The sequence below is a fragment of the Aquarana catesbeiana genome, linkage group LG01, assembly GCF_042186555.1.
Source record: "Aquarana catesbeiana isolate 2022-GZ linkage group LG01, ASM4218655v1, whole genome shotgun sequence".
NCBI classification, from domain to species: Eukaryota; Metazoa; Chordata; class Amphibia; order Anura; family Ranidae; genus Aquarana; species Aquarana catesbeiana.
In genome coordinates, this window is record NC_133324.1 from 648,839,410 (window position 1) to 648,861,697 (window position 22,288).

The window sequence follows — 22,288 nt, forward strand, 5'->3', positions numbered from 1 at the left end:
ATTTGTTCAGGAGAGTACCATATAAATATTATTACAGTTCTTTGCTAATATTAAGAAATTGCTCCTTTGTGTTTTGAGCAGTCACACAGATCATTCTAGTGATGGATTTTTCACTTATGTTATTTTTAAAGATAAAAGTTAAACCACACTACTTATGAGAGCTACTATAGTCATAAAAAGTACATTTAAACCAGAAACTTACAGAGTTATAAGCTTAGATCTATTTTTCCAATATTTGCAAGTTAGTTAACTAAAGTGAAAAGACATTAAACATGTGAGAATAAATAATGCACGGCAACTATCTTGTTTTCACTCTGGTCTCTCTATTATTCATAGAAAATGACAAGAAAAACAAATAACTATAAGTAAAAGCTGCCGTATTATGCAATAAATGAGTAGACAAAAACACAAACCTGTTTATACACAAATAAACAAGGACACATTTCTTTGGAATAACTTCCAAATGCAAAGGTTTTATTTTCTGTAGTGGTTACAATATGCAAATTTGCTTTTCCTGCTGCTCTTCCAGATCAGAATATTGTGCAATTTTTTCTATGTTATTGTCAATGTGTGCGGGGTGTGAAGGCATTTAGAAATAAGAGAATGCTAGGAAGAAACTTTATAGCTGCCCTATGCTCCACAATATAGTACCATGAAATAAATCATTGTCAATGTGGGACAATTTTTTTTCATCTTTTTAAAGCTCACTGAAACAGATTTTTTTATGCATTACTGTTTACATAAAACATCTATTGTACTATTGTCCAAATTATTATTACTACAGAGTGTAACCCTGACACCACTAACACCAAGCATTATGGGTTATAGTGTAGTTTTAGTGTGGTGTTAGTGTAGTGTCAGTGTAGTGTGAGTATAGTGTAGATTTAGTGTAGTGTTAGTGTAGTGTTTTTGTAGTGTCAGTGTAGCGTGGATCAGTGGCAGCCCATCCATAGGGGGCGCACGGGTGCCGCCCTCCCAAAGCTGGTCACCAAAAATAAATAAATAAATAAAATTTAAAATAAATTTAAAAAAGGCCCTTTACAAAAAAAAAGGTCCTGTAAGTGCACTGTCTAAGGGCGCCGGACGTAGTGCACTATGGCTAGCGTGATGTCTATGCAATCATGTGATTGCAGGCGAAACGCTTCATTTGCCTGGTTTTGGGAGTCCTTGTGGCACAAAGCAGTCCACCACAGCACTCCCATCTTGCAGGCATTCCCCTTGCTGTAGGGTTTTTTATTGGCACCCCCGTAAGACATGGGCGGTGCTTTCCCCGGAGGCACGTTGTCACTTCCGGTTGCCCCTGGCCCAGTGTCTGCACTATGGAGGGGAGTGTAGATACAGGCGGATCCACAACCCGGTAAGTCCCGTGAGTCCAGCAGGGGGGAGGTGTCAGTGCCGCGAGTCCCGCGGGGGGTGCTGTCAGTCCTGCGAGCCCAGCACAGGGGGAGCTGTTAGTTCCGCGAGTTCCACACAAGGGGGTGCTGTCAGTCCTGTGAGCCCCACATAGGGGGGAGCTGTCAGTGCTGCAAGCCCCGCACGGGGGGGTGCTGCCTGCCCTGCAAGACTCGCACGGGGGAACTGTCGGTGGTGTGAGTCCTGCAGGGAGGGTGATGTCAGTCCTGTGAGCCCCGCATGGGTGGCAGCTGTCAGTGCGGCAAGTCCCACAGGGAGGTGCTGTAAGTCCTGTGGGGGAGCTGTCAGTGCCATGAGTCCCGCACAGGGGGTGCTGTCAGCACCGCAAAACCAGCATGGGGGGAGCTGTCAGTGCCATGAGCCCCGCACAGGGGGAGCTGTTTATGCCACGAGTCCCGCAGGGGGGAGGTGTCAGTGGCGCGAGTCCCGCGGGGGTTGCTGTCAGTCCTGCGAGCCAAGCACAGGGGGAGCTGTTAGTGCCGCGAGTTCCACACAAGGGGGTGCTGTCAGTCCTGTGAGCCCCGCACAGGGGGGAGCTGTCAGTGCCACAAGCCCTGCACGGGGGGAGCTGTCAGTGCCGCAAGTCCCGCAGGGGGAGTGCTGTCTGCCCTGCAAGACTCGCACGGGGGAACTGTCGGTGGTGTGAGTCCTGCAGGGGGGGTGATCTCAGTTCTGCGAGCCCTGCACGGGGGGCAGCTGTCAGTGCGGCAAGTCCCACAGGGAGGTGCTGTCAGTCCTGTGGGGGGAGCTGTGAGTCCCGCAGGGGGGGATATACATATCTGTAATGCTGACCTATGTACACCTATAAAAACCTATATACACTATCTGTAATGCTGACCTAATGCTGACCTATATACACATATCTGTAATGCTGACCTATGTACAGTATACAGTATATAACCTGATCTGTGAGGCTGAGCTATATACTCTGTCAAATGATGCTGAGCTGTACACTCTGCCCTGTGATGCTGGGGCTGTACACTCTGCCCTGTGATGCTGGGGCTGTACACTCTGCCCTGTGATGCTGGGGCTGTACACTCTGCCCTGTGATGCTGGGGCTGTACACTCTGCCCTGTGATGCTGAACTGTATACTCTGCCCTGTAATGCTGAGCTGTATACTCTGCCCTGTAATGCTGGAGGGGCTGTATACTCTGCCCTGTAATGCTGGGGGACTGTATACTCTGCCCTGTAATGCTGGGGGACTGTATACTCTGCCCTGTAATGCTGGGGCTGTATAATCTGTCCTTTGATGCTGGGGCTGTATACTCTGTCCTGTGACGCTAAGCTGTATACTCTGTCCTGTGATGCTGAGCTGTATACTCTATCCTGTGATGCTGAGCTGTATACTCTGTCCTGTGATGCTGGGGCTGTATACTCTGTCCTGTGATGCTGGACCCATAGATGAACACGCAACAGGCCATGAAACGCGTTGAGTGTTCATCTATGGGTGCCAAGTATAAGCTTGCCCTGATTACCGTATCATATTACAACTTCTATCAATTCCATATAATGTAAATCATGTATCAATTATTTGTATGTATTTGATTGTTTATCATTTATTTTGTCTGTCACAAATCATTTTTATTAATTAGTTATTCACTATTAAATGTACTATTATTATATACATTGATTCTTTATGACTACATTCTGTATCATAAATGTCTCACCATTATCGGTTTTATTATGCTTATTGTTATGAATTACCCCTAGGGGATTGTGACATTCAATGTATTCATGTTTACTCCATATATTATTATAGACATCAACTTTCCTTAATGTAAAGTCCCAACCCCACTTCTTTTTGTTCTCGTATGATATTTAGGGATGGAGGTATGCTGACTGTGTTGTTTTAGGTTGAGACAGGTCACATTCATTTCTAGTTTTCAATACTGCATGTATACCTGACTAATGGATATTTTCGTTTTTATTTATTAGTCCTTAACTAGTCCTTAACCAGCATACTTTCTCTTCAAGAGGCAATAGACATTTTGCAAAATGTAAACAGTCACGCAGTGTTCAACAAATAGGTGGTCACATCTGCAAACCATTATCTGTTTCAGGAGATAGCTTCAGGAGATACAGGTTTCTGCTTGTAACAGAAGATATAACCCTGTTTCATCTGAACTAACCCATAGATATAATCTTCTGACTCATCTCATACAGTGTAGTGTTTTTCCATATTTTTACAGTCAAGGCACATCATTCTGAAATGTAGAAAACAAAACTAATAGTTTTACATAATGCAACAGCATCTACACAAGTAGGACATCAAACATTAGAGGTAACTTATTCTACCAAATCAAACACACCTTTGCACACTCGTACTGATTAGTATTCCAGTGTGTCTCTCTATCGCCTCAGTTTCTCTCCATCCCTCATCTAATGTGAACCCAATGCTGAGGAAGAGGGACAGGGGAGGGGCAAACAAGGATGCTGTGCGCCAGGCCTTTATGTCCACATCAGTGTCTGACCTCACAAATGTGCTTCTGGAAGAATGGTCAAACATCCCCATAGACACACTCCTAAACCTTGTGGACAGCCTTCTCAGAAGAGTTGAAGCTATTATAGCTCCAAAGGGTGGGCCAACTCAATATTCAACCCTACAGACTAAGACTAGGATGCCATTAAAGTTCATGTGTGTGTAAAGGCAGGTGTCACAATACTTATGGTAATATAGTGTATGTTTATCAGCTGTACCCAAGAGTAAGATGATATACTGTAAATACACACTCACCAGCCACTTTATTAGGTACACCTTACTAGTACCGGGTTGGACCCCATTTTGCCTTCAGAGCTGCCTTAATTCTTTGTGGCATAGATTCGACACGGTGTTTGAAACATTCTGCCATGGATCTGCAGTAATGTTCCTGTCTGCTTACCTTTTGTGTGATCAGCTTAAAAGACTGGACGCCTCACCTGGCTGCTTAAGTAATCTTCCCTCAAGTATGGCTCCACCCCAGCCTCTAATTAGCAACACTATATTAACCTGTGCATTGCAAGCCAGCCTCTCTGATAAATATTGTGTGCTTGGCTTCCGTGTGCTCATTGCTGTGTGTCTTACGTCTGATCCTGTTTGCCGACCTTGGTTTGTTCTTGAATGTCCTTGTCTGCTTCATATCCTGAACTATGGTGTGTTCTTTGACTATTGCTTTCTGTTTGTTGCCCTGACTTTTTAGCTTATCTTCCTTGTTGTCCCAGTCTGCTTCCCTATCCTCCAGCAAACTACCATGAGCGTGAGCTGGGAGACCATGGGGGCCGCGACCTGGAGCCAGACTGCAGCGAAGTCCATCCCCACCATCAGGGGCCCTGGTGAACACCCGCTGGCTCTTAGATTCCGCGCCCTGGGAAATCTCATCCTCTAGGTCCCAGTGTGATCCATGTTGGTGCTCCAGAGTACCTTCTTTTCTGAACCACTCAGAGCTCCATCCAGTCAGCCATAGGGTTCACTACCTCAGCATTGCACTCCTGACCCCAACGGGGTGCATCTGTCACCTGGCCTCAGGTGACCTGACACATTCCTTCGAGATTTTGGTCCATATTAACCTCCCTGGCGGTATGATTATTTCGGATTTTAGGTGCTGAAAGCGGTACAATTATTTTGCATGGAAATTTGACGTTTTATATTGTAGGTCTGTAAATCTTAACAATAACACACTTAAATCTGTCCAAACAAGAGTCTAGTAGATATGCCGGGTATGATGAAGTTTGAAACACAAAAACATAAATTATAATATAATAAATAAATATAAATAATTAAAAATAATAATAATATAATAATAATAAAATTAATTTCCCCACGATTCACTATCGCTCAATTCTGCAAGTGTTCTAATTTACTATCGCTGTTTTCTAGCTGGTCTAAAGCCACTTTTGACATAAAGGGACACTTTTTGGTTGCTATGGACAATCTCCAGTTTTCAGGCAGAAAGAACAGTATATATAATATAAAACTGTATGCAGGGCATTGGACAAAACACTGGGGACAAAAGGGATGTGAAATGATTTCATACAGTACTGTAATCTGTAAGATTACAGTACTGTATGTGTTATGGTTTCCGCTTGCAGGGAACGGAGCCTGGCACGGAGAGGCTTCGGAGGAGGACACAGCCCGCAGACACAGCGGGGGACATCGCAGGATCCTGGGGACAAGGTAAGTAACACCGCACCAGGATCCTGCAATGTAATCCCGAGTGTGGATCGGGGTTACCGCTAATGGGACTGAAATTTAACCCCGAGCCACACTCGGGATTACTGTCAGGGCGGCTACCATGATAGCATCACACAGTTGCTGCAGGTTTTTGGCAGCTGCACAAACATGATGCAAATCTCCCATTTCACCACATCCCAAAAGTGTTCTATTGGATTGAGATCTGGTGACTGTGGAGGCCATTGGAGTACAGTGAACTCATCGTCATGATCAAGAAACCAGTTTGAGATTATTTGAGCTTTGTGACATTATAATGCTGGAAGTAGCCATCATAAGAAAGGTACACTGTAGTCATAAAGGGATAGACATGGTCAGCAACAATACTCAGGTAGGCCATGACGTTTAAACGATGCTCAATTGGTACTAAGGGGCCCAAAGTGTGCCAAGAAAATATCCCCCACAACATTACACCACCACCAGCAGCCTGAGCTGTTGATACAAGGCAGGATGGATCCTAACATCTGAATGTTGCAGCTGAAATTGAGACTCATCAGACCAGGCAATGTTTTTCCAATCTTCTATTGCCTAATTTTGGTGAGCCTGTGCGAATTGTAGCCTCAGTTTCTGTTCTTAGCTGACAGGAGTGGTACCCAGTGTGGTCTTCTGCTGCTGTATCCCATCTGCCTTAAGGTTCAATGTGTTGTGGATTCAGAGAAGATATTCTGCATATCTTGGCTGTAACTAGTGGGCATTTGAGTTGCCGTTGCCTTTCTATCATCTCAAACCAGTCTGCCCATTCTCCTCTGAACTCTGACATCAACAAGGCATTTTCATCCTCACAACTGCCACTCACTGAATATTATCTCTTTTTCGGACCATTCTCTGTAAACTCTAGAGATGGTTGTGCATGAAAATCCCAGTAGATCAGCAGTTTTTGAAATACTCAGACCAGCCCATCTGGCACCAACAATCATGCCACGTTCAAAGTCACTTAAATCCCTTTCTTCCCCATTCTGATGCTCGATTTGAGCTTCAGCGAGTCGTTTTCACCACATTTAGATGCCTAAATGCATTGAGTTGCTGCCGTGTGATTGGCTGATTAGCAATTTGTGTTACCTAGCAATTGAACAGGTGTAGCTAATAAAGTGGTCGTTGAGTATATATGTTCAATATTATATGAAATAGATCGATAGACTGTCTGTCTAGAGAGGTCTAGATTTACTAAATCTGCCTCAGTGGGGGGGAAATAATAAAAAGTGTCTGAAAAAACTTTTTCTTAGCTTTGTCTCAGCTGGAGTGCAGCCAGTCAGCTTTGCAATTGTCATTTTATAAACTGTGTGGAAAAACCGAAAGATAGAGGCTGATTGATTTCTATGGGCAATGGCACCAGTTTAAATAGAACTTGTCTCAGATCATTTTCCCCAATACAGCTACCACTAGAACTGTAACATTTTCAACAGCATTTGCAACCATAATGGAATTACTCGGGGATTAAAAACCTGTTTACAAAGCTGATTTTATTGTATTATAGAAGAATTCTTTATAATAAATAAAAATAGAAAAAGGTAGTGTTACACTTTAAAAGAGAAGTATGGCAGGGCAGCGTCATGCCAGGTTCAAGAAAGATCACAACAATATTGTCAGGATCCACTGGGCTGCCTGATTGACAGGTGGTTCTGCCTTTCAGCGTGCCATCCGCTGCTGCCGCTTCCTCAGTCTCAGAAGCATCAAGTGAGCACTGGAGGAGCAGAGCAGAGAACAGTGAGTGACACTCGCTTCTCTCCGCTCGGAGCAACCAAGAGCTGCGCAATCAGCAGTCATGTGATTGCTCAGTTCTCAGTCTTAGATGTGGTACAGCTGCAGTGCGACACTGACTCTACAGAACAGCATGGAGGTGAGTGTGTATTATAATTGTTTATAATTCCATACTTATCCCTAAAATCTGAACGCTGAGTATGATCTTTATTGCATACTTATGGCTTCCACGGTGTTCCCTCTGGTATGAGAGATGTATACTTACATTGTGTCAAGCTGGACCAATGTAACTAAATGTAACAATGCAAATAAGATCATACCTGGCTTTAAGCTTTAGGACATCCATGACCAACTACAACGTGTGCAAATGCTGAACTATCACCTCCAAAGCCTACTGTGGCTTAAAGAGTTTGTAAACCTCAGAAAAAAAAACAAAAAAAAACCCCTGCAAGACAAAGGCATAATGAGCTAGTATGCATCGCATGACAGTACGTGACAGTAATCCTCATCACTCCCTTTTGGCCCAAGAGAGCTTGGTTTTCATCCCTTCTGGATTTTCCTTATGACCTGAGGGATAAGCTGGAAAAAGGGAAAGGCGTAACAGGTGAAAATCCCAGCTGTGTGCCAGAGCATCTAACCCCAGAGATGGCTCGGTTCTGTTCAGGGAGAAGAAGAGAGACACCTGTGCATTTTCCTGAGTCACGAAAAGATCCACTTTTGTCTGCCTGCATTTCTTCACGGTCATATGGAAGATTTCCGGGTTCAATTGTCACTCTGCCTCGTACACCTGGTTTCTGCTGAGGAAGTCCGCTACCCTGTTTAGAGTCCCTTTTAGATGGACCGCAGACAAGGATAGAATATGGAGCTCTGCCCATCTTAGAATACTTCCTGCTAGGCACTGAAGAGCTCTGCTTCTTGAGAAAATCCATCCAAAATCTTCTGTACTCTACCGATCGATTTAGCATCTTGAGATTTGAGATATGACGGAACATTCCTGAGGGTTTCTGAACAAGGGATACGTGTGAGTAGAACTCTCCAGTTCCTGGATTAGGGAATTCATGGCGAGAGCCTTCACTGGATCTCTTGGGGCGTTTGTCATCTAGAATCTTTTTGGAGGTTCTTCCGTGAATTCAATCACATATCCCTGGGAGAGTATGTTTAGAGTAAATTGGTTTGGTGTAATGCCTCTCCACTGCGGAAGAAACGCCTGGAACCTTCCTCCGACTGGGAGGAAGGAGTCACTTTGATTTTCCGGAAGTCGCAGGAGGATTGACGAGCACCCCACTCCTACCTTTGAGCTTCCGAAAAGACCATGGCCTCCTCTTCCTGTTGTTCTTTCTGAGGCCGAAAAAATGCTTACGGGTCTGCACCTGCTTCTGCTTGACCGGAACCGATTTCTTTTTATCGGCCGTTTGGTCAAGAATGGATTCTAGTTCTGAACCAAACAGCAAATCCCCTGCAAAGGGAATGCGACACAGCCTATTTTTGGATGCGGAGTCCCCGGCCGTAAGGTCATAAGGCCCTCCTAGCAGAGTTTATTAATGCTGCGGACCTAGCCGACATGTGTATGGACTCTGCCGAGGCATCTGCAATATATGACACTGCTGCAGATAGGGTTGTAAAGGAGTCCAAAATCTGCTGTTTCGGGGAATCTGGAGTAACATGGGCCTTCATCTGTTTGATCCAGTGCTCTAAATTCCTGGCAACACATGTTGTTGTCATTGCCGGCTTCAGATTGTTCATAAGGGCCCTTTCACACTGGGGCGGTGGGGGGCGTCGGCGGTACAACAGCGCTATTTTTAGCGCTGCTGTACCGTCGTTCTTGCAGCGGTATTCGGCCGCTAGCGGTTCGGTTTTAACCCCCGCTGGCGGCCAAAAAAGGGTTAAATCCGCTCGTACAGCGCGGCTACAGCCGCGGTATTACCACAGTATAGCCGCGCTGTCCCATTGATTTCAATGGGCAGGAGCGGTTTAGGAGCGGTGAATACACCGCTCCTTCCCCGCTCCAAAGAAGCGGCTCGCAGGACTTTTTTTACCGTCCTGCGAGCGCACCGCTTCAGTGTGAAAGCCCTCGGGTTTTCACACTGAACAAACAGCTGAGGCTGTTTAGGGGCGGTTTTCAGGCGGTATTTTTAGCGCAATACCGCCTGAAAACCGCTCCAGTGTGAAAGGGGCCTAACTGATTGCCAGGCTTTTTTAAGAAGTAGGTCCATCCTCTTATCCATGGACTCCTTTAGCATGCCCATATCTTCAAAGGCAAGGTCAGGTGACAAGACCTGTGAGAAAGTGGAATCCAGTTTTGGAACCTTGTTCCAGATAGAGTCAGGACTTTCCTCAAACGGGAATCTTCTCGTGGGCCTGAGATAAAAATGGCTTCTTCTCTGGTTACAGCCATTCTTTTTTAAGCATGCCTGTGATTATCGAATGGACCGGAAAAGTACGGCCTTCTGAGTCTCCCAGGCCAGTGTACATGCGGTTGTGCAGTGAGAGCTCCTTCTTTTCTTCCTCTATCCCCAAGGTAGCGTAGATTACTTTCAAGAGTCCTCCTACCTCTTCTAGTGACAACATTAGAGGCGGGATCTGCTTCATTTTCCTCCTCTTCTGAATCTGTTCCATCTGGATCGTGGGAAGCAGGTTCTTGGGAAATATCCTGGGAGACAGGACCTCCCGTCTGTATCAGAGAAACCCCTTGGGATTCTGAAGATGGCTGAGGAGCCCTAGGCTCGCATGATGGACCTGGCTCTTCTCTCAGGTTTAACCTGAAAGCTTGAAAGGTGGCACGGAGCTCATCCTTAATGGTTGAAACCAGATCACCACAAACAGATGGAGACTCCTCCCTGACTAAATATGCAATACAATCCGTACAAAGCGTTTTTGTCCAAGCTTCGCTTAATTTTTCTTTACAGACAGGGCACCTTCTCTTGACTGGTTGAACAGAGCTTTTGGCCTGGACAAACAGAAGAAAAAAACAAAAGGACCACGCTAAAATGCTGCTGTACAGCACAAGTAAAAAACAAACACCCAGGTGCACTAGGAAAGAACCTCTTACTTCCTTGTGCCCAAGCAAGCCACCACCCCCACCACTTTGGAGTCCCTTATGCTAGGCAGTAAGAGCTAACCCACTAGCCACTGCACTACACATACACCAGGGAGCGGGGGGGGGGGTTAACACTCACAGCAGAAAGGCCCACAGTAAATAGGAACACAGTTCCTTACCTTGGCCTTGCTGGTGCCTTGGCTTGCCCCCTTATCTGCTGCATCCTCCATTGCAGAGCGCACTGCGGTCACATGGCTCAACAAATGGATGGTTCTCGGATTCAAAAACGCTGCTGCTCTGACCCAGAAGCAGAAATTTAAAGGCACCAGGTGACTCTGCTCTCTCCCCCTGTGCATTACGCCGCACGCCTGACCTAGAAGTGCCGCCCCTTCCTGTTGCAATGCACAGGACGTGACTGAGAGCTCTCCTCTACCACCAGAATAATAATTCAGCCTTCACTGCCATTGCCCCACATTGCGGGAGGCACGTGGGTGCCTCCGCACACCGCCCATCTGCCAAAAACATAGGGCAGCACTTCCAGGCGGTACAGGCTCTCCCCGAGCATGGAAGGGGAAGAGAGAGCCCACGGGAACAATCCAGCTCAAGGCAAGTGGGAGGATCACAGACTCCTGGCAGAAAAAAGAAAAGGTTTTTCAGATGAGAACCTCTTGTCTCCCAGGACAGACCTGAGAGGTCCTGGCTCCCAACAGAGGTCTTCCTACTGGCTGGAGGAAACCCAAAAAATGGAAGGAAGCTGTGTGGAGGCCTCCTGTTAAAGCTTTGGATGATGAGGTGTTTCCTGTTAGAGGAGGAGCCATGATCTCTTGGGTGCTGTCCTCAAAGACGTTTTGGGAAAAAAGGAATTTAGAGATTTGGAGGAGGCTGGGAACAATGAAAGATACTTTTTAATGTTAAGAATAAATTCTTAATTCATTTTTTTTTTTAGAGTTTAGTCTCATTTTAAACACACTGTAAGAAAAAAGGCCAGGCCACATCAATAACACATTACTTGTCCTGGATGGACAGTGTACAGACTTTTCATTGAAATGGACTAAGTCTACTGTGTGTATGAGCAGACGTTCTCAACAAAATGTATTGTAGTGCTGTTGATCTATGTAAAGAAGTTTACCTTAATCCTCTAGTCGCTAGTGCTAGGTGTACTGTGGAAGAGTAGGCAGACAGCATTTCTTGGTTGTTCATGTTGCTCTAGCTTGTTAGTGGCTAGCCAGCCAATTGGAACAGTAAGCTGTGGAATTAGTGGCTTGGTTGGGCAAGAGGTATAAATCTGGTACTGATTACAGTATGTCTGCTAGTGACATTTCCCCTCATATTCAGGTTGATTAACCAAAGACAAATAGGCAGGGCTTTTTTTCAGCTGGAACATGGCAGAACTTCATTACACCTGCTCACCATTGTTACTGTTAGGACAGCCTGCCTCTCCTCGCAGCTCCCACAGATCCATCCCTGCCCTGCACTCATAGCTGGGACAAGGGAAATGCAGGTGCAGTATGGTCAGGGCTTTTTTTCTCAAACAATAGGTGCTGGAACTCAACCACGACCCCCCAAAACCCCTCCCCACACACATACCCTCCAAATCACATCAAATAGTGGGTGTGGTCATATTTCACACACAGTAGAAGGGTCTTAAAGGGGCATTAAATATCAGGATTGCATTACATACAGAGTGCAGAGTTCATGGGGGTTACACACAGAGTGCAGAGCTGTCACTTGTAAACACAGAAACCAGACTTCTGTGTTTACAAGTGATTGTGGTGAGCAGGCACCAAAGGGTCTAAACCAGAGGTGGTGGAACTAAGTTCCACCAAGTTCCCCCTGAAAAAAAGCCCTGAGTATGGTCATAGGGCAGGTGGAATCACATGGTAGGCTGTACCCTCTGTGATCCCCATGTGTTCCCAAGTGCACAGAATCCAATGCCGACGGATGATCACTGTAGGCAGATCGACCTTTGGAGGGGGAGAGATGAGGGCAATGAAGGGCGATGAGGGGGAGGTGTGAAGAGGTATAAGTTGAGGAGGGGTGGAAGTGAGATGTGGATGGGGAATGCAGAGGCAGGAGCCTATGAAACTGTGCTGAACTCTGCACTCTGTATGCAGCTCGCTACTAGAGCACCCCTGAACCCTGCACACTGTATGTTGCACACTCCAGAAATCTGCACTCTGTATATAGCGCACTTCTGAACTCTGCACTCACCGCACCCCCAAACCCTGCACACTGTACATAGAGCACCCCTGAACTCTGCCCACTGTATGTAGCACACCCCTAAACCTGGTACTCTGTACACAGCGCACCCCTGAACCCCACACTCTGTGTGTAGTGCACCTCCAAACCCTGCACCCTGTACATAGAGCACCCCTGAACCCTGTACTCTTTACATAGCGCACTCCTGAACTCTGCACTCTAAACACAGCACACTCTGGAACCCTCTACACAGTTGACCCTTAAACTGTGCACTCTGTGCATAGTGCACCCCTGAAATCTGCACACTGTAGGTAGCACACTCCTAAAATCTGTATGTAGCACACCCCTGAACCCTGTACTCTATACATAGCACACCCCTGAACCCTGCACTCTCTACATGGTTGAGTTCCTGCACTATTCTCAAAGAAAAAAAAAACTCTGCAAATAGGTCATCCACTTAACAAAGTAAATGAATTTGCCCCAGAGCTTAGCGCATGTGGTGAAATTTCACTTTTCAAAGAATACTCTTTCACATCCAAGGAAAATAAAAAAGAAACATTTTTGCTTGCACAATATTGGAGGATGGAAGTCAGCAGAACTTCACTTCATTCACTAAGCTCTGGAGAAAATTCCCTTGCAAACCTAATAGCCTATTGGCTTGTAGTTAATCAAACCCATTGTGTGGTAAACCATAGGTCACGTGTGTCAAACACAAGGCCCAAAGGCCGAATCCAGCCAGCCAGACCATTCATGTGGCCCCCACACCCAAGGCTTTTTAACAGCTTGAAGGTGGCGGAACTCCAGGAACTTGCTCCCCACTGTCACTTGTAAACACAGAAGGGCAGATCCCTGCCTGCTCTGCACTCACAGTGGTGACAAGGGAGATGCAGGTGCAGTGTTGAATGGGGAGGCATCATGTGGTAAGCTGCACTCTGTACATACTGTAGCACACCCCTGAACTACGCACATAAAGCACTTCTGGTATTTATTGCCCCTTTAAGATCCTCGCACAATTTGGCCATACCCACCATTCAATACTGTTCGTTGGGGATCATGGTTGAGTTCTGGCACCTATTCTGAAAAAAACATGTATAGTCTTACAGATACAACTGGCCCTTTGATTTTGCTGATTTGGGCCGCAATGAAATTGCGTTTGACACCCCTGCCATAGATGAAAAACTAAATTTAAAAAAAGCATACATATTTGTAAAGTAGAAAAAGGTTTTAATTTGATGTGTCCCTGTTGCAGAGATCCCCAATTGCTTCCTATATAGTCATCAGAACAGTTGGAAGTAGAAAACATGTCTTCAAAGGAGACACAGACAGGAATTAAAACACTTGTATCTTTTCAATTGTTACCCTCTCTAACCAAACTAAGAAAAAAATGCTTTGGCTTGAGTTCTACCTTAATGTGCTTGCTGTGGCACAGGAAAAAGGAATGCTAGGCTAGGTGTAATAATTTGTAGCTAAGCAGAAGGCCAAAAGGTACAAGCTTTGTAATTCAGTTGTCAGTTAAGCAGAAAATGATTTGCTTCCCCGTTCACCTGCAATTCTAATCCTGTTTATTAATTGCTCACACATCAGCCAAAATGAGGTCTCAATTGAAATGTGAACAAATACTGCTAGATGATTGTTTATAAAGAGCATGGGAAGATGAGAGGCAGCCTGTCCTTTCATAATAGGAGAGCCTTATAGAATTTGGGGTTGCTGCCGAATACAGCACACGCTTGTATAGATGAAAATGCCAGATGTAAACAGACAAATCTGAATGTCAAATTTCATTTGGTTGTAAGTTCTTAAGCATTTTAATTGGACTGCTTTTATTTATGCAGCGCAAAAGCAAAATGACACACAAGGTTCTCTTTTTACATTGTATTACACTAAAGATTTCTTCCCACAGTAGTTTTTGCTGCTCATGTCATCAACAATGTAATTGCTATTTTGCCTTTGGCAAATGTCCCCAGTGGCACTGTGAGAACCAGAGCTGAATTCTAAACAGGTATAAATGCCTCAATCACTATTGGCATATTATACATGACCCAGTTGGTTCATGCAATTAGTAAAGTATACACGTGGTGACCTCTGCTGGCTAGTCAAAGAATTATCCTAGCTCTGCTGCACAGTAATCTTTTTCACTTTATTCTTCATTAAGTTAATTTAAATATTCTATATTATACTAGCTGAATTTGTAGAAAAGTTTTATATTCTACATAGCAAACAAGTAATTGCATTTTGTTGGGTGCATTTTTGGGTTACAGATAATTCTACAAACAGTAACATTTAAAAAAATAAAGAAAAAAGTTTATTCTATACTGTTGTCTTAATAGCATTGCTTTGGAAGAAAGCAAAACAAATCAAGTTTCTTGATTTTTCAATGCAATGAAACTTAAAGCAGAGTTCCACCGAAATTTATTTTTTAACCTCCCTGGCGGTATGATTATTTCATATTTTTGATGCTGAAAGCAGTACAATTATTTTGCATGGAAATTTGGCGTATTATATTGTAGGCCCGTAACTCTTAGGAATAACTCACTTAAATCTGTCCAAACAAGAGTCTAGTAGACATCTCGGGTATGATCAAGTTTGAAACACGAAATCATAAATTATAATATAATAAATAACTATAAATAATTATAACAAATAATAATATAATAATAATAAAAAGTATTCAATAATGTAATCAAATCAAAAGCACAAAAATTTGCTCAGTTGCAGAATTGTCACTGTCATTACTTTCAGTGTTTGATGACGAATTTCCCAACAAATCACTATCGCTCAATTCTGTAAGTGATTCTAATTTATTATCGCTGTTTTCTAGCTGGTCTAAAACCCCTTTTGATGTAAAGGGACGGGTTTGGTTGCTATGGACAATCTCCGGTTTCCAGGCAGAAAGAACAGTTTTTATAACATAAAACTGCTTGCAGGGCACTGGACAAACCACTAGGGACAAAAGGGAGGTGAAATAATTTCATACAGTAATGCAATCTATGATTACAGTGTACTGTATGTATTGTGTGTCTTTCACTTTTTGAATTTGGCGCCGTTCTCCGACCCCATGCATCGCAATGCTCGTAGGGAACGGAGATCGGCTCCGTGATGAATCGAGCGGAGGACGAGCCGCTCACACTGCGGGGAGACATTGCAGGATCCTGGGGACAAGGTAAGTAAGCTCTTCCTGGATCCTGCGATGCGATCCCGAGTCTGGCTCGGGGTTACGCTTCCGAAAAGCGGAAGTTCCATTTTTGGGTGGAAAACCGCTTTAAAAGTTATCTGTCACAAAGAGTAATGACTTTAGGTTGTAAACTGCTAGCAGGGTAGGCATCTATAGGTACTGTCCTATATCCTAACCTAAGGTATCTTCCAGAGTGCCCCAGCAGCATAAAATCCAGAGTTCTTAAAGTGACACTAAACCATATCCTTATTCTCCAAAAAATACATCCACTACTTAATGGCCCTGCAATCTATCTTTCAAGAAATTCTATCTTCCTGCGTTTTTCTGTTTCCTTTTAATGTCATTTATGAGCTTCCAGACCTTTCTTTTACCTCTCACTGTTTGTTGGAATGAGCAGTGCTGTGCTAATTGCAGTCATGTGCACTGCTCTATGCAGTGGTGTATTTAGGTTTTGTGCTGCCCTAGGCCTAACTAAACTCATGCACCCCCTAATTAAAATATGGGCCACCCCTTCCTGTCAATGCCCCACCCCTTCCTATTTAAGACCTGCCCTATCTATAAACCACACCCCTTAGTATTTAGGCTCCACCTTTTCCATTTAGAGCTCCACCTCTTCCGCTCTGTACATTAAAAGTGGGTACCAAGTGGCCTCATCAGTCAGTGGCCATCAGTGCAGCCTATCAGTGCCCATCAGTGCAGCTCTATCAGTGCAGCTTAAGAGTGCAGCCTTATCAGTGCCCATCAGTACAGTCCCATCTTTGCTCATATCAGTGCTGCTTTATCAGTGCAGCGCAGCCTCATCAGTGCAGCTCATCAGTGGCCATGAGTGCAGCCTCATCAGGGGAAACCAGTGCAGCTTAATAGTGCCATCAGTGCCGCCTATCAGTGCTCATCAGTGCAGCCTCCTCAGTGCCCAACAGTGCAGCTCATCAGTGGCCATCAGTGTGGTCTCATTAGGGGCAACCAGTGCAGCATCAGTGCAGCTCATCAGCGGCCATCAGTGCATCCTTATCAGTGCCCATCAGTGTGGCCTCATCAGGGGCAACAAGTGCAGCCTAATAGTGCCCATCAGTGCAGTCTATCACAGTGCTCAACAGTGCTCATCAGTGCAGCTCATCAGTGCCCATATCAGTGCCGCCTATCAGTGCCCATATCAGTGCCGCCTATCAGTGCTCATATATCAGTGCAGCTCATCAGTGCCCATATCAGTGCAGCTTATCAGTGCCCATATCGGTGCAGCTCATAAGCGCCCATATGAGTGCAACCTATTAGTGCCCATATCAGTGCAGCCTATCAGCGCCCATATCAGTGCCCATATCAGTGCAGCTTATCAGTGGCCATCAGTATAATAACTTCCATATTGAGCACTTGACACACGCACATTAGTAATAGTCACATAAACTTCTGTCCTAGCCACTGGCTGAGGATTCCCCTCATGCTCCTCTTTCTCTCCTCCTCCTATCACCCCGGGCCGAGGAGAAGATGCAGTGAAGAAGAAAGCCGTGCGGAGAAGAGTGGGCGGAGCATTGAGCTCTGCCTCCGCCAGTCAGATTATGTTCAGCTTGCCTGGCCAATCACCGGCTGCTTATGGGGTTCGAGTCGTCGTCGTTGCCACCCCACCCCCTCCCCACCAGCCAAGCACGCTCCATATATGTCCACATATGCCCACAATATTTACAAGTGCCGCACTACAGCAAGCCGGCCACCGGGGCTGTATTTGTGTGGGGGGCGGCCGCGGGAACCGGAACTTGGGAAAACGGGATGGGGGGCTTTTTTGCATGCTGGGGGCCGCTTTTTTGCCACCCCCTCGCAAAGTGCCGCCCTAGGCCTGGGCCTTTTCGGCCTAGGCCAAGACACAGCACTGGCTCTATGCACACTACCACTACAAATCTCATAGTCCATAGTTTGTTTGTTTTTTGGGAGATTTGAAGGAGGCTGAAATCTTAAAGCGGAGTTCCCCTTAAAAAAAAAAATTAAAAGTCAGCAGCTACAAATACTGCAGCTGCTGACTTTTAATAATCAGGCACTTACCTGTCCCAGGGTCCAGCGATGCGGGGGATTGAAGCCCCGCTCATCTCCCCCTCCGCTCGACGGCGCCGGCATTTTAACTGTGGGCGCCCGGCTGTGGCTTCACAGCCGGGCACCCACTGTGCATGCGCGAGCTGCGCTGCACGCCGTGACTGGCCGCGCAATCATTTGGGACCTGTCACATGTCCCAGATGATTGACAGAGGGAGGGGAAAGAGGTGATCTCCCTTCCTGCGCCGAGGGAAGTGACGTCAGGAGCCCAGGCGCTGAAGGAGGCAGACTACGAGGGACCCCCTAGCAACAGGCATTTAGAGGTGATTATTTTTTTTTTGGGGTGGAACTCCACTTTAAAGTATATTTCTGAGTTAGGAATACATACTTGAATATCCACTTAACAATCAGCGACGTACCCATGCGATGCTGGACTTTTGGTGGTTACACCGGGATGATGTCTGCGGTCGCAGGCATCATCCAGATCCAGCAGCATTTTGAAAAAATCTAAAGTATTCAAAAACACCAATCTTGGTGTTTTGAATGCTTTTAATGGCAGAGGAGGGATTTGGGGTCTTATAGACTCCAAATCCCTCCATAAAGAGTACCTGTCATGTGCCTATTACTGTCACAAAATATGTTTACATTCATTGTGACAGCAATAAAAGTGATCAAAAAAAGAAATAAAGCAACAGTGTAAAAATTAAAAAAATAAAATAAATGAATAATAAAAAAAAAAAAATGTCCCCGTCCCCCTGTACAAAGGCAATTGTGCGCTTCGGTTCTGCACGCATTTAATCGTCCCTCACATATGAGGCATCACCACGATTTCCAGATCATGGGCAGTAATTCTAGCACTAGAGCTCTTTTGTAAATGTGGTAACCTGTAAAGGCTTTTAAAGCGTTGCCTACAGATAGTAATATGTACGTTGTTTATCACCGTTGCACAAGCGTGCGCAATTTTAAAGCATGACACGGTTGGTGTCTGTTTACTTGGCGTAACATCAGCTTTTATATTTTACAAAAAATTGGGTTATGTATTGTGTTTTTTGCATTAAAATTCAAAAAAGTGTATTTTCCAAAAAAACTACCAATTTATTGTCTAGAATATTCTCTGCTTTAAAAAAATATATATATAATGTTTGGGGTTCTATTTTTCCAGCAGAAAAAAAAAAGATTTTTACATGTAAACAAAAGTGTCACAAAAGGCCTCAAGCTGAAGGATATATTTTTTTTTTAACCAACTAGCCTGCTCACCTGTGCCTCCTATACTTCTATTTTGCCATTGTAACATGCCTCCACAATGTCCCTGTCAGTAGTTTATGACAGCAACACAGATATATTTTACAGTACTGTTGATTCAGAGAATAAGGTTAAAGTATTGTATACACAAGGTTCCAGGTTTCCACACTTTTAAGTCTTCATTCCACAGTATATTGAGCATATTGGAAGTATGAATGTTTTTTTCCTTTAATGGCGAACAGAGTAGCTGTACAACATGATATAATAATTTGTTTTCTTTGCAGAGAAGGTGTTACGTTATTAAAGTGGCTAAAATCTTAGTGTCAATTAACCTTTTCTGTGCAAAGAAAATAGTAAATGCTTATCTGCTTTCACTAGCCTGTGCTGCCAAATGTCACTTTAATGAAGAAGATGACTCTGGTCCTGCAGTTGGTCTGCTCACTTCTCATGAACAACTAATGTCTCCAAAAAATTACAAATTCAGTGCATGAATAGCATCTTTCAGCAGAGATCTTCTATTTTTTTTTTACATTCCTTTTAAGAAAGGAAACTAATGCTGGGATAAATACATACATTAAAAAAAAAAATTCTAGTCTCTCATTGTCCTCAGCACATCTTAAACTCTCTAATATGCGCAAGATATTTTATGGGTATAGAAAAACATGAGTTACTGACATCTACAAGAGAGGAGTTACCTAAGAAGAGGTTCACACATGGGAACTGCCTGAGAGGATCACACATGGTAACTGCTTGAGAGCATCATGCATGGGAATTGCTAGAAAGGATCACACATGGGAACTGGAAGACTGGATCATATATGGGAACTGTTTGAGAAGATCACACATGGGAATTGCTAAAGAGGATAACACATGGGGACTGCTGGATAGGATCACTGTCAGGATCCAGATCTGAAACCCAGGAGCTCTGTTGCATCTGGCAGTAGCTCTTTTTACTGTGTCACCGGGGGTACTGGACAGCTTCTTGCCAGATCCCTTCTATCTTGTTTCTAGTGAACCTTGAACTATTTGATCCTCTGATGAACGTTCTATTTAAGTTATGTCTTTGCACTTCCTGTTCACCAGATTATTGTGCTCTTCTCCAGCCAATACTTTGCTCCTTACATTCCTGCTGCCATCTGTATCTTCACTACCACTCATTAACAACCTTTGGCTTGTTCCTCGACTACGCTGCTGCTTGATCCTCACCTGCAACCACTTGTTACTAACCTGTTTATCAACTATGCTCCTGCTTGATTCCTACCAGCTCCATTTGCTACCAGACCCTGACTTGCTCACCTCCTGGAGGGGTAATTTTGAGGACAGCAACCTGGCGCTAGCACACAGCAAAACCTCTCCACCATCAGGACCTCTGATGAAGTCTGATTAAAGCTTATATCCTGTACCTTGGGTGAGCCCACTTCAGCAGCCAGGGAGACCTGCTTGTACATTTATCCAGCTGTTTTCTGTGTGAACTTTTACACTGCTATAGACATCGGCCTCTGAGCAATACAATTGCCTGAGAGACTCACATGTGGAACTGCTGGAGAGGCTTACACAGGAAAACTGCTGGAGAGGCTCACACATAGAACATCTGGAGAGACCCACACATGGAACTGCTAAAGTGTCCCACATATGTGAACTGCTGGATAGGCTTACACATGAAAACTGCTGGAGAAGCTCACACATGGAACTACTGGAGAGTTCCACACTGCTCAGAATGCGGGAAAGGCTGAAAAATTGAACTGGTAGAGAGACTCAACAATGCAATTGCTGGAGAGACTCACACTGCTATAGCTACTGGCCTATGAGCAATACAATTGCTTGAGAGACTAAAGCCTCGTACACACGATCAGATTTTCCACAGACAAAACCTCTGACTTTTGTCCGAAGGCGCGTGCCTGAATTTTGTCCTGCATACAAACGGTACACAATTGCCAGCCAACAAACACGAATGTAGTGACGTACTAGATGTACTACGAGCTGAAAAAGAGAAAGTTCAATTGTCAGGCGCCACCCTTTGTGCTCCTTTAGCTAATTTCGTGTTAGTAGAAGTTTGGTGAGTGTTGATTCGCGCTTTTCATTTTGCGCTTTTCATTTTGCGCTTTTCAGTTCGTTTCTGAACGGCCAATCGTCAACCAGCCATATTGCGGAATCGGAGGAGATAACGTGTTACTTATTATTGGCCTTGGAGTTATTGCGTTGACCCAAGTCCAGTCCAGGAACAGGAGGAGGAGGATTTCTTGAACCAAAAATTGGTTGCTTTATTAATCATGATCAATTATGTCATATGTCATATGCCTTTGCTGCGGGAGCTCCAGGAGAATAATCCAGATTTTTTTTTAATCATCTCCAGATGATGGACCCCTGCTGTCACCAACTCTTGGCATTGTTGACCCCCTATAATGGACTGGTTAACCCCCCTGGTAATGGACTGGGTGGGGACCCATGCCCTTTTTTCAATGAGTTTTATCTATATTGCCGAGACCCGACAATACATTACAGCCACTATCAGTTTTAAATGACAATTTTTCCTTTAGAAATGTCATTTTGCTGTGGTACTGTTCTAAAACTGCGTCACTTTACAGGCATACTATAGAAACCCCCCAGACACGATATTTAAAGGAATATTTCATTTTTAATGTTTCACTTTAAGCGTTAAAAAAAATCTCTGCTCCCGAAAAAACTTCAGTTTTAAAAAAAAACATTTGTTTGCATTGATACATGTCCCCTAAGGGCAGGACCCAGGTCCCCAAACACTTTTTATAACAATAACTTGCATATAGGCTTTTAAAATGAGCACTTTCGATTATTCATGTTCGTGTCCCATAGACTTTAATGGTGTTCGTGTGTTCTTCAGAATTTTTTGCCTGTTCAGATGTTCTGGTGCGAACCAAAACGGGGGATGTTCGGCTCATCCTTATTAACAATCTGATTTCTTGTATTCACAATTGTCACAATTGTGAATCAAGTGAAAGCTGAACATTTACACTAGACATTGGAAATATATTGAAAGACTGTATACAACTGAGGAGAAAAACTTGGTAATGAGTACTATTTGAAAATACAATTTTCTTACTGCCTGACCTTGCAATGGCTAAGGCTAATTAAAGGAGATCTATACTTAAAAAAACATTTTATACCACCTACCGGCAGTCCAAAACATTTATGACAGCCAATTTAGCATTTTCATTATAATTTGAAAATTCCTGATTCTACTTAATCGTGAATTTGTAATGATTGGGTACTGAATGACTGTGACAGTTGACATATGTGTACAATGACATTTGTCGATGAATGCTGTTATT

The 22,288-nt window shown here is 44.3% G+C and overlaps 1 protein-coding gene across 2 annotated transcripts in view; it reads right to left on the reverse strand.

Moving 5' to 3' along the window:
- Positions 1 to 22,288, reverse strand: part of STPG2 (sperm tail PG-rich repeat containing 2) — a 1,021,190-nt gene that overhangs the window by 439,967 nt on the left and 558,935 nt on the right. The gene's annotated exons all lie outside the window — the stretch shown is intronic.